Raw genomic sequence first — 12,586 nt, 5'->3', positions numbered from 1 at the left:
GTCATGTTATTTTTTTTTTTTTTGTTTGTCCATGGGGGTTCTGTCATCCAGTTCTAGGTCCTGCCATTCAGTCTTTCTTCAGTCCTGTGTGTTTTGCAAGTGGTTTGCTCTTTTGCATGCCATCTTCACTCGCTGGATCTTCAGACTCCCTATTACATGGATTGGATGACTGGTTTCTGCTTGCCTCTTCCCTTGCCCAGTCACTCACTCACACCTGCTTACTTCTTTGGAATGATGCACGGGTGGGGTTTCTCTTCATGTTGTAAAAGTCCATTCCTACCTGCTCACAGCATCTTATAAATTTGTGGATTCTCTTCACTTCCTGTCTTTGTTGAGCCCAGCCTTATACACTTCAGCTCCTTCTTTCTCTGCACAAATGGTTTTCTCTCTTATGGGTTGTGGGTTTCATTGGAAGCTCTCATTCCCTTAGGTTGGGCATATATGCATTCCTTTCATTGAATGCTTCTCACCCAGTGCAATTTCTCCAAGATCCCTTTCACCTGGTATCAGGGCTGATCTTGCTTGGTGGCTCAACAGGGACTTGAACATGGTGAGGATTCCCTTTCCTCCACCTCATACCAAGTCTCATCTGTTTACAGATGCTTCCTTGGTGGACTTTCCTTGACTTCCCTGGAGTATTTGGGTTGGTAGTCTGTTGTGAAGGCTACTCTCTGTTTCCACATGCTGGAACCTTTCACAGTTCTTCGGGCTCTGTATCATTTCCTCCTGTTCCTGCAGGGGTGGTGGTTCGGATTCATTCTGACAATTCCACATTCATCAGCTATAATGAGGAAGAACCATGTTCAGATGTCTGTGTTTTCAGACTCTGGATCTCATGTACTTGACCATGACATGACTGTTCTGTCATGTCATATTCCCAGTACACTTACTGGTTGGGTTCGTCAACTCATCCAGCTGCTTTATTCTGACGTGTACATCAGTCGCCATCTACATCATGTTTCTTCATACCAAATATGTCATCTAACTATGTCTTTAGCTGCTTGCAACTTCTGTCTTTTGGAGGACATCATTCAGGCTGGTATGTGGACAACTCCCAATCCACTTCTCACTTTTTATCTCTACAACATAGCTGTGTCTTCCTCTTGTGGTGATTCTACACATGTCTGTTTGTCTTTACCTGGGGTAAGTCAACATATTATTCTTTTTTACTTTAATTTATTGTTATACATCAGAATCCCACCTAGTGGCAGGTGTTGCCTGGTCAGGTATGTTGAATATTATATCTTGGCACTAAATCTGTATACTTCTATAATGCTCACTATGGAGATGGGGTGTTTCTGTAAGACTACTGGCCGCTTATCCAGTGGTGTGTATATATCTGTATCGATTTTTTTCCTTATCAATGAGTCATATATAAAGGACCATCACTCACGGACTTCATGAGTAAAGCAGATGGAGATATTTGCCCATCCCTGTTTTTTAAAAATAGGGAATTGCAGACACTCATTGCACTGTCTCCCGTGTGTCATTTCTCCAGACTCCCCAACATGTATTCCCTCCCCCCTTTTCTTCTAGTGGAACACGGGAGTCCTTTCCACTTATGGTTCTCAGTTGCTGAAGTGGTGGACCATGGAGGTTTCATTTGGATTGGGATTTGTATGATAAACAAACTTCATTGTCATATATACCCACTCTATGAGAAGAGGGCTATTGTCTTTATATTTCACATTATACGATATCATAATATGCTCAATCCAAGGTGCTTCTCCCAGATGTTTTTTGCCTGGGTAGCCCGCACTTGTTGATCAAGTAATGCAAATTTTATGCAAGGTGCTTCCACTGGATTATTTCTGACTAGATGGACTGCACTTGTTATTCTCAGTAAAACATAAGGGTCTTCTCCTGGATGTTTTTTGCTCAGGCTGACTACACTTTTAATCCACAAAATATTTTTTTTATGCAAGACACTTCCATTGGCTACTTTTGTAACTCACTGGTATTTTTAGACATGAATGAAAAGGGGCTACAGCTGCTGCAGTATGACCACTCATAATTTTTTATTAGGATGCTCCCTCAAGAATTTTCTACTACAGGAACAGAAAATGGTATTCCTCCTACCTGTTTATGCTACCACCCATTTTTGGCTTTGCAGATACAAAAACATTACTATAATAACCAAAGCCTTTAGTTGAGGGCAAAGTAGTACCCCGCTGAGAAGAAAGAAGGTCCTCTATTTATATAGGATTAGTCTGCTCTACTCTTTCATCCTCAAATCCAGTTCTTTGAATCTTTCTTGTTCAGACTGTTATCTTTCTGCCTTTTAATATATAGATATATAAATTTTTCTTTATGATCTATCTCTGTTTTCCACTTCCTTTTTCATTGTTTATATTTTGGCATTTCAGGTTGACTTCAGCATGCTCTAAATGAAAACATTAGTGTTTGCTAATTTCCCGAATTTTCCCCCCAAATAATATTGAACTCACAGTTTGAACAAAATAGAACTAATGAAACTTGTAACTTCAATAAAAGTGTAGTTTTAATGTGATGTAGTTGTTTATATCTCAGCTTTTATAATTTTTAGGTTAGTGATATAAATATCTAGTGAAAGCTCTTTATCTGTTCTGTTCAACTGTACAAGTGTGGCTTCCAATTCAACGGAAATTCATATAGAGATGAGGACAAAGTGATAAAAGCTTAGCGTGGTAATACATTTGTGAAGACAACTTCCATCACTATTAAAGTCTTGACTTTTTCTTTTTTAAAACAAATTTATCATTATATACTTCCTTTAAATTATGAAGTTATTTTTCATGTAATAACATGAAGTAGGCTTAGATCATTTTGCACTTGGTTGTATCAAATTTCTTTTTTACTGACAAAGCCACATTTGCATCAAGCTTTATTGGTCAAGTAACTGCTGGAATGGGTAAAGAAAACTACCAAAAAGAAGGGTACAAAAGTAGATATAAATTAATATAAAACATGATTAAATCTTGTATATATATATTAAATGAAACCTGATTAACAATTCAGAAAAAAAGCTTGCTTGTAATTTTGGGAAAAGGGTTTTATTGGTTCTCAGTATTTTTATTGTATAAAATATGGAATGAGGTGAATTTTAATTCAAAAAAAGATCAATTTTAGTTTAGGGAAATATAAAAAATCTTTATAGGAAAGTTTTACAAGAATGTAGGAAGACATAAAAACCAGTAATTGAAATTTTCAACAAAGGTAACTCAGTTTTAATTGTGTCAAAAAAAACATTACAATGAAATCTCATTTTGAATTTTCTGCAGATTCACACAAATATGTCATATAAAAATATGATACTTGCAGAAACTAAATAATTTATAGAAAGTTTATCTGAAGTTTCAAACTATGTCATCTAGTAATTTGTTTTTGCAGTGAAATAAAATCAGTGTACAACAGGCATTTTAGAGGTAATTGAACAATCCAATTAATTTCATTCTAACCCAAAGGTGTATTCAAAAAACAATTAGAATTAAATAATTCATTAATTATAATCATAATTACATTGCGAACATCCAATATTAGTAGTATGTGCTCACGACATTTTATACTGTACAATGAATATAAAAATTAGCTTAATAATGGCAGTTACCACACACTACTATGATATTGAAGTTAAAGTACCTGGAAAGCCATATAAAATATGAAAGAACTGTTTTCAGGGCTGATGACTTGTGTTTGAGAATTATGTCTTTCAAATTTAATCTGGAGCCTGAAAAAGCTTTTCATGTTGCAAAGTAACTTTTCAGCTTGTCTTATAGCAAACCAAGCACACTGTCAGCTTGTATTAAGATGCCTCAAATATCTGAAAGGGAAAACAAAATTTTGATATTTAAAAACTAGCATATTTTTATATCGTTAACTAAAGGTTCAGACTACATACAGTTCGTGTGTCTCAGAAATATTTCTCTATTTGAGGTACTGTACTGAAAGTAAAACCTGAAAAATTGTTTTTTCTTTTTGTTTGTGTTTACAGATATATATATAAACATTTCTAATTAGATTGTTAGCATAGTTGTATGTCAATCCTTTCAAAGACTTTGGAAAAGTCTTTCTTCTGTTATAGGAATAATCAATGCTTGATTTGTGCATGTGATAGAGTTACAGAAAAACTATTTGCTTTTCAACATTTATTTTCCTACTTTCTAACATTTTCTTTCCAAAAAAAGAAGTTCAGTGAATAAATTGACTAATTTGGAAGACTGTTTTTAAAATAAAATAAAAACAAATTATAGATTTAGTTGTTTTTTTTCAAAGATGGAAAAACAATTTTTTTCTTTGTAATCAGTCAAAATAAATAAAATAACGTACATAATGTAACCCTATCATTTATAGATTTTGATTTTCAAAATGTTTTTAAATAATTAAAGTATTATTAAATTGATATTATACTGGTGAGCATATGGTTATTCAGATTGTACTGATAGTTGTGGGAAATAAAACTTTTTACAGATCCAGTAGCCAGTTATTTTTCACCCCACTGTTGTCTGAGTAACATAATTTTTTGCAGAAAACTGAGAAGGGTAATTAATTATATATGAAAACAGTTTAGCCTCTTTTCAGTGGGGAAACTCATTGAAACAAATAATGTTGAAAATGATAATTAAAATTTTACGTACTTACAGATCTTTTCATTAAAGCAATTGCCTGTTCCATTTTTCTTGTTGAAACTATGCTAAGCAAGTAACATATAATGAGACTTAAGTAATGTTAATCAGTACATCAACACTTGAAAGTTATGTTTTGTTATATAGTTTTACAGAAATTCTGTACGTTTTTAGCACTTTTAATTGCTAATACACGTGAAGAATGAGGTTGTGACTGTGTGTAAAGAATATTAGTACTTATGTGCTTGTTTAGCCAATAAGCAGCATAGATGTAGTGAAACCATATCTGTGGAGAGGTGTAGTATATAAATTTTGTTGATACCTGCAAAAAGTAGATCATCAAAAGGAAGCAGAAACTCCAGAATGTTTATAAGGGTACTACCCTTTCTCATTATGGACTTCCTTAAATGTTTCATTTAAATGTAAAAATTTGAAGGAAACTTGATTCAAGCACACTAAGAATTTCAAAATGCATAAATGATACGACCATTGTATATCTGGTTTAGTTGGAATTTTTTCACAAGAATTAAGCTTGATAGGATAATGGAATTCTATTTACATTATGATGAATTTGCTATATCTAATCAGCAGATACATTACACAAGTATCACAGTTGTCCAAGAAATCATGTGCAGAAAAGTTTTCATGAAGAAAAAAAGTTGATAATGTATTTTTTTAAGGAATATGCTGTAATGACTATTTGGTTTCTATTAGATATTCTTTAAAATGTATTAACAGTTTTGTGTTCAAGCATAGCAGAGGTGCCTAACAGACAAAGTGCAGCAGTGAAGAACATAGAACTAGATAATGCATCAAACTCGTGTGTAACATAATTTTAGTTACTACTACAAGACTGTGGATTTTAATAAAAAATTGTCACACAAAAAAAAAGATGATGTTGGACAAAGTATCTTGAGCTTAAGTATAATGATTTATGTGATGTTTCATTCCAGGATAAGTCATGAGATGTTACATTGATTCCAGAACACAGTGTTTGGACCTCATATAAATATTGTGGGTAAGAAGTATTTTATTTAGGAAAGCTAGTTATGTAAGTGGTTTTTGCTGTAGACAGTAAATTTGGATGTCATTCTTATTATAAGAAAAACCAAACTTGTCTTGTTTGGACTAGATAAAATAATGTAAATTTTTAACTATCCATGTTGTTATAGTATTATGAAAGAAATGAATATTTGATTAAATTGTAGCAATATATTAACTTATTAGGTCTTCAAGAAATGAATGTCGCTTTTTTTTTAGATGAAAAAACCTGAACAACTTATATATATATCAAAAGAAAACATTTATTAATGGTGCTTTTCCAACTTACAGTCAGGTTTTGAAGTAAAAAACATGACCTCTTTACCACCTTCCACATTTACATACGTTTTCCCATTAAGATGGTGTTGTAGCAATTGAAAAAGGTGGTAATCTAATGGTGCCATAGCTGGAGAATATGGTGGGTGGGGGAGAACTTTCCAATCCAACTCCATAATCTTGTGTCGTGGAGAAGAAGAACATCTTTCCTATTGACGAGCGAGGGGCGTTTCTGATTAAGGGCTTGATTTAAATGTTCCAGTTATTGACAGTTTGCTGTGGATTGAGGAGTTTGAAATGAATTATTCCTTTGATGTCCCACCAAATGCAAAGCATCACTTTCTGCAGATGGAGTCCAGGTTTGGGAGTCAGAAGTGAATTTTGTCTAGGACTGAGCCATTGTTTTTGGTATTTAATATTTGCAGAGTATCCATTTTTCTTCACTGGTGAGAATTCTGTCCAAAAAATGTTTATGTGCCAGAAGAGATGAAGCAATGTTCACCCATTGGAAATGATGATCAATTTGAGAGGCACCCAAACACCTACTTTAAGGAGTTTTCTCATATTTGTTAGATATTTACGTTTTGTTTCCTGAGAGACATGCAATTTCAGGGCCATTTCACGAGTGTGGTGCCTTGGGTTAGAATCAATATCAATTTGTCTGCCCTGCCATCACAGTTGTTAAGGTTAAAGTCATCTGAACGAAATTTGCTGAACTATCTTTGACACTTACAAACGTTCAAAACATTTCCATAAACTTCTTTGATATTCGTTGTGGCTACAGAGGCATGGTTTCCTTTCTTGTATTCAAACAGCATTATATGCTGAATGTGTGACTCATCGTGTGTCATTATTATAAGGGGTTAAAGTATACTATAGGCTACAACTAACATGAGGTTTAAGTGGTTCTTTTAACTATTATATGTGACGTATGTTTTTTGAGGGGTGGTTAATGAAAGTGTACCAAAATGCTACATTAATTTTTTGACAACCACATATTTATCAGACTTCTGCAATTGAGAAAGTTTTTTTTCTTTCTCTCTCTTCCTGGTTCGAAAAACTTAATCGTATTGTGAGGCTTTTTAATTAACAATAGAAAACATGGAAAAACAGAACAGGATTACATTGGTGTATGTCACAGTGAGTTCAATTCTAGCTACCAGTCATTTCTATTTCTCACAAAGAACATAAAGTAAATCCTGGTAACAAACAGCAAATGTTATATTTCACTACACACATTACTCCAAGATTAATAATCTATAGATCAACAGAAAAATGGAAATGAAGCAAAATGGCAATACCAAATAAAATAAAACTTTGTCAAAGACTTAAAGAATTAGTTTTTCATAAACCCAATGAATTCACTACATAAAATCTTACTGTTTCATGAAAGAAACATTTTTAATCCAGTTACATTGCTCTTGTGAGTTGTTGATTCCCAACTTCTCTCTGTAGCTGATTTTGGTGAAAAGTCAACATTCTTGGAGGACACTGTGAAAGAAATAAGAAACAGAAAGGAATTTTTTTTGGTGGATAAGATATGCATAAATAGTTTGTTAAATGGAAATTTTGAAGAATTGATTACTGGGTGTCTTATCTTCTTGAGGTATGTTAATAAAAAAAATACTTTTTTAATGAAAAAGCAAATTGCATTTCTTCTCTGTACAGATGTGAAATCATTCTCTTGTGCTAAATAGGACAAGTTTTGAGGCACGTAATGTGTCAGATGTTTTGTAAAGTTGTGTATTTATAAAATTGTGAAATTTCAACTACAGTTTATATTAGAAAAAAAAAACTGTGATGTAACAATATACTTATATTAAATTTTAATAAAAGTGCAACGAAACAATGTATTTTTAATGTTACATCAAATATCTTATGAGGATTGGAGCTGAAAGCCTTGATCAGGCCCATGTATCTAAAAAGGTTAACCAGTTTCAATGGCCAGTATCAGATAATTAAAATGTCCTTAAAATTCACATTCATCGTGTCTTGTTTTTATATCAAAACTTTTTATTTTTTATGGTTGTTAAGGAAAAGTTGGATAAGATGTTAAATATTTTATTATGAAATGGGAAAAAAAATCACCTCAAAATTACTTAGATGTGCCCAGAGAGTTGCATTGGTATTTATATAGTCTAAGTGTATTCATAAATAGATTACTTCTTAAAGGTGCTAACCTTTATTGACTTCCAGTAATCATTATAAAATGTATCTTGTATTCTCACATTTTCAGTCTAGAAAGAATCATCCTTCATGTTTGCATATGCATAACTTGGTTTGAATTGGAATAGGTCTAGTGTGTTCTAGAGATTTTTAGGTAGATGGTTAATATTCATACAAAAGTTGAACAGAGTCCCATGTACTTCAAACTACCACATCCCATGAATGACAGTTTCACATCCACACTAGTATCCATGTTGTTTTTCTCATATACTGTACAGTGCATCTCTAACATGTGACTTATCTTCACATATTAGGTAGTGTGCTTCAACCATTTACTTTTTTTTTCAGTATAAAATTTATACCAACTTTTTTCACATTTTTGTCGAGTAGTTAAGAAAACAAGGAATTAAATCCACACCTTACAGCATCATAAAAATACTTCTACCAGAATCCTTTACAAGGAACTACACCATCAGCTATTTTATTGGTCGTAAACTTAGCATAAACATTTTTTGTTTATAAAATTTTAATAATTATCAATACTCCTCCTTCTGCATATACTGCCAGCTTATCTCTTTCTCTTACTTACAAGTTTGTTATATAAATACTAATTGTTATCCGTAGGTTATCATTACTCACTAGTCTCACATTAAGGTATTCTGGGAATTGGCAATATAGTAATTATTTATAAGCATACAAAAAGTAAAAACAAATTATCCAAACATAGTAACATTCCTTATAAAAGTACTTATTCACATCTACATGATACTTTTTATTTTATACTTGAGTTTGTGTCAGTGTTTTTACAACAGGCAGTCATATAAAGCTGTGCAGTCGGTATAGGATATCCAGTTCCTTGTAATTTAGTTAAAATGTTTCAAGCAATGATTTCCATGGAAAACTGCAGACCACATTTTAATGGTGCCTTGGCAAACTACCTAGTAAGTTAATAAGTGAACATTTCCAGCTTGACTAAACAGTAGAGGGAGTGTTGTAATGGTACCAAGCCTTGGCATGAAATTATTATTAAACAAAGTAGAAGTTAAAAATACATTATTTACTGAGGAACTATATATATATCAAAAACTGGACCATTGCTAAAGCTATACATTACAGAAAGATCCTTTGTAGCTTTTTTATTGTTTATCCTTATATTATTCATTCAGTTGAATTTGATGCTAATGTAGTAGAGTATTTCAGATAAGAAGTAAATCATTATTCCACAATAGCATATATGTAGGAGCTGCCAAAGAAGTATTCCTAAAATGTGACAACAAACAGTCCATTGAAACTAATGGCTTACTTCTTGTAAGTAATAACTACACTTGGAGAAGTAAGATGTTCAGGTGCAAAGTTCCTCAAAAAGGAATAAAACTTAAATTTGACCTTAGATTTAGTACATTCAAAGCTTGTAAATATCCTCAAATTTTTGACACAGTAGTGGTGTATTTGATAAACTCTTAAATGCACAATTTTAGTAAGGATATTTGTAATCATAGGAGGAGAGTTGTTTTTCTAATTTGCAGATCTGACTAACATTTTATCCATGTAAAGATGTTATCCTTCTAAGGGTCATAATGTTTTGAAACATTACACTGAAATTGATATACCAACCCCAAAAGGATCTATTCCAACCAATGATTGAATTCTCAGTCTCAGTTATTTTAATCATATTGTTTCAGAAAAGTTATCTGCCTTATATATATAACTTTTTTTTTTTTAATGAGGAAGATATTTTCTTCCAATACAAAAAAAATATTGTTTAAAGTTAGACTGCAATTTTGCTTATATTAGGTTTGCTGTGATAAAAAATTAGTAGAATGAGTAACCAAATATCTCTAACAGTTACCACTGAAAGTTATTTTTCTAGTTTATTAAATTTGAATGGTAAATTGTGTTTTATACTTGTGTGTTCCTTTGAAAAACAACAAACCTATTGTATTCTTGTCGGAACAATAAAATGGTAAACCTATTGTACAAGCCATGGGGATTGTTTTTTCACTCCATTTATCTTACTTTTTGTTAACAGTGGGCCATTGTTAATTTTATTATGTAAATTTGAATCACTTTAGGGCTTTTTCTTTTTTGCTCTTAAACTTTCATCTGAATTTTAGTATTGTATTTTGTTTGTCATTTAAACAATGGTTTTTGAAATTTCCATTTATTTGATATGTGTCGTTTGAGTATTTTAACCTTGTTCATGGATATATCATTATAAATTGATTTTCCAAAGAAATTTGTCTGTGTTTGAATTTATGTTTTAAACAGTGTTTATCATTTAGACAGTGAAGAAAGATTGTGTGTTAGTCTTTGAGAGAAATGTTTGGAAAATGTACTGTTCAATAACTTCATAATGAAAGTTCTTGTTTAAAATGTTAAGGATCAAGCAATATTTTTTTTTATAAGTTAAAATATTAAAAACCAAGGTAAAAAACAATTTATCACAATGGTTTCTTAGTGTTAATACTCACCATTAGTTGAGGTTATGTTGATTCCAAAGCTTGTTGTCAACAAAATTTTGTGAGGATATTTTTGCTTATTCAGTAATGTGAAGTATTGTGATGCATTTATTTTTATTTTCAGTATCATTTTGTTTTATCCACAACTTTCAAGTGTTTAAGGTTGAAAATCTAAGAAACAACTACTTCTCATGTTACTGTAAACCATTGCAACTAAGAATGAGTTTATTATGTACTGCATACTGCACAATTTCAAAAGTATAAATAAAGGTAAAGTAAACCAACTTATGAATTGCCTGTGTAATGTATGAAGATGTAGAATGTTACAAATAAGATATTAAGCTTTTCTACACAGTAGAATACATTGTTACTTATAAGACATTTTAAGAATGAGTATTGCCCAAATTTTTCTCCATTTTCCACTAATACTATTAAAGAAAGGTGACATTTTTTATAGGCATCCCATCTTTTCTATTTTATTCACCACCCCTCCAATAAGTACAAAATTTAACATAAAATCGTCATTTCTCAGACAAACCATAAACTATAAAAATAGCTTTCAGTTTTGTTTGGTTACAGAGCCATCAAATAGATGATCAGACCCCTCTTACCACATTTACCTGTCAATAGTTCTCTCTTACATTTAATTCTATAACCAATAGAAAGCCAAGGTTTTCCTCTATCAACTGACATATTATATTACATTGTTTTCTAAACAGAAAATTGTCAATTTCACTGTTGGTACAAGCTTTGTTCCTATGGGAAAGATAATGACTAGCTTGAATGATTTTGTCGCTGCTCTTGTAGCATAGTTAAAAAGCCAGAAAAATTTTGATTGTTAGAAGAAATTGTATGCTTTTTGCATGTTATTATTTTATGTTCTTTGGTGCATTATTTAATTAAATAAAATTATTTTGTGCATTAGTATAAAATAAGTAGGGTTAAGTGTCATTGATAGTCAACAGCAAAAGAAGAAGAAAAAAAATCCACGGGAAAGAACTTTATTTTTTGTTATCAAGAAGTAATCAAAATGTAAAAGTAGGGATCTCTTTAGGTTAGTTAGGGTTACATTAGGTAAAATAAATAATATAATAAAAATATTTCACAAGGCATGCATGAGAGCAGCTCCTAAGTAATGTAATTTGATAGCATAATGTGAGCTGCAAATTCCCCAAGTGCTTTACAACTTATAATGGTGCAAAAAGTAGTTATACATGGTTCAAAGAGTAATAAAATAAATGTAAATTGTTATGAGTTTAAAGCTACTTCAGATAAATGAATGTAATTTCATGTTACAATTTGAAGTCATTCTAGAAAGAAAAAGAGGATAATTTAAATGTATTTCAATGTTTCTTTTTTGGTGGTTACGAGGTCTGTCAAGTTGGCTAACCTTGTATAGAGTTAGGGTAGAGAAAATAACAGATAAAATATAACGTTTTACTGAAAATAAACATTTGAAATGTATTTAGTAGGTTTTAGAGATTACACAAATAAAATTTGAGATATTTTTTATGAAGAAAATTTTTAATTATAACATGAAAATCACTTTTATACAGACTATTCAAAACAAATACTTGATATATTCATGGACAAATCTTTCATTTTTTGTATGAGAAAGACTGCCATATTTTGTGAAAAGTTAGTAGTATCAAATCTATAGAGGTCATGTGGTCGATCATATCGACTGAACCTCATATAGTGTTAGTGTAGAGAAAATAACATACAATTTAAAGTTTTACTATTAAAAAAAAGTTTAAAATTTACTTAGTAAATGTTTTAGGGATTATGCTAATGAAATTTGACAATTTTTGGATGAAGTATTTCTAACCTCAACATGAAAATCACTTTGCACTCTGAGCAGTCACACTTTGACTCCACATATTTAAGAAGTTTGTAGTAAAAATATTTCATTAGAAATTCTGATATTTTTCTTCAAGAGATTTTTAAGGTCTATTAAAAGCTTGTCAAATTTCATTAGCATAATCCCTAAAACATTTACTAAGTAAATTTTAAACTTTTTATTTTTTAGTAAAACTTTAAATT

General features: G+C 31.4%; 1 protein-coding gene across 1 annotated transcript in view; it reads left to right on the top strand.

Moving 5' to 3' along the window:
• LOC106464166 overlaps positions 1–6,216 on the top strand; it is an 87,677-nt gene extending 81,461 nt beyond the window's left edge. Inside the window, exon 11 of the mRNA XM_013924287.2 lies at positions 5,555–6,216. The gene's annotated coding sequence lies outside the window, so the exon portion shown is untranslated. The remainder of the gene's footprint in view (positions 1–5,554) is intronic.
• The last annotated feature ends 6,370 nt before the right edge of the window (positions 6,217–12,586 follow it).

Source organism: Limulus polyphemus, unplaced genomic scaffold (genome assembly GCF_000517525.1).
Source record: "Limulus polyphemus unplaced genomic scaffold, Limulus_polyphemus-2.1.2 Scaffold1575, whole genome shotgun sequence".
Classification (NCBI taxonomy): domain Eukaryota; kingdom Metazoa; phylum Arthropoda; class Merostomata; order Xiphosura; family Limulidae; genus Limulus; species Limulus polyphemus.
Note: the sequence above shows the minus strand (reverse complement) of the source record. Positions and strands in the feature narration are given on the sequence as shown.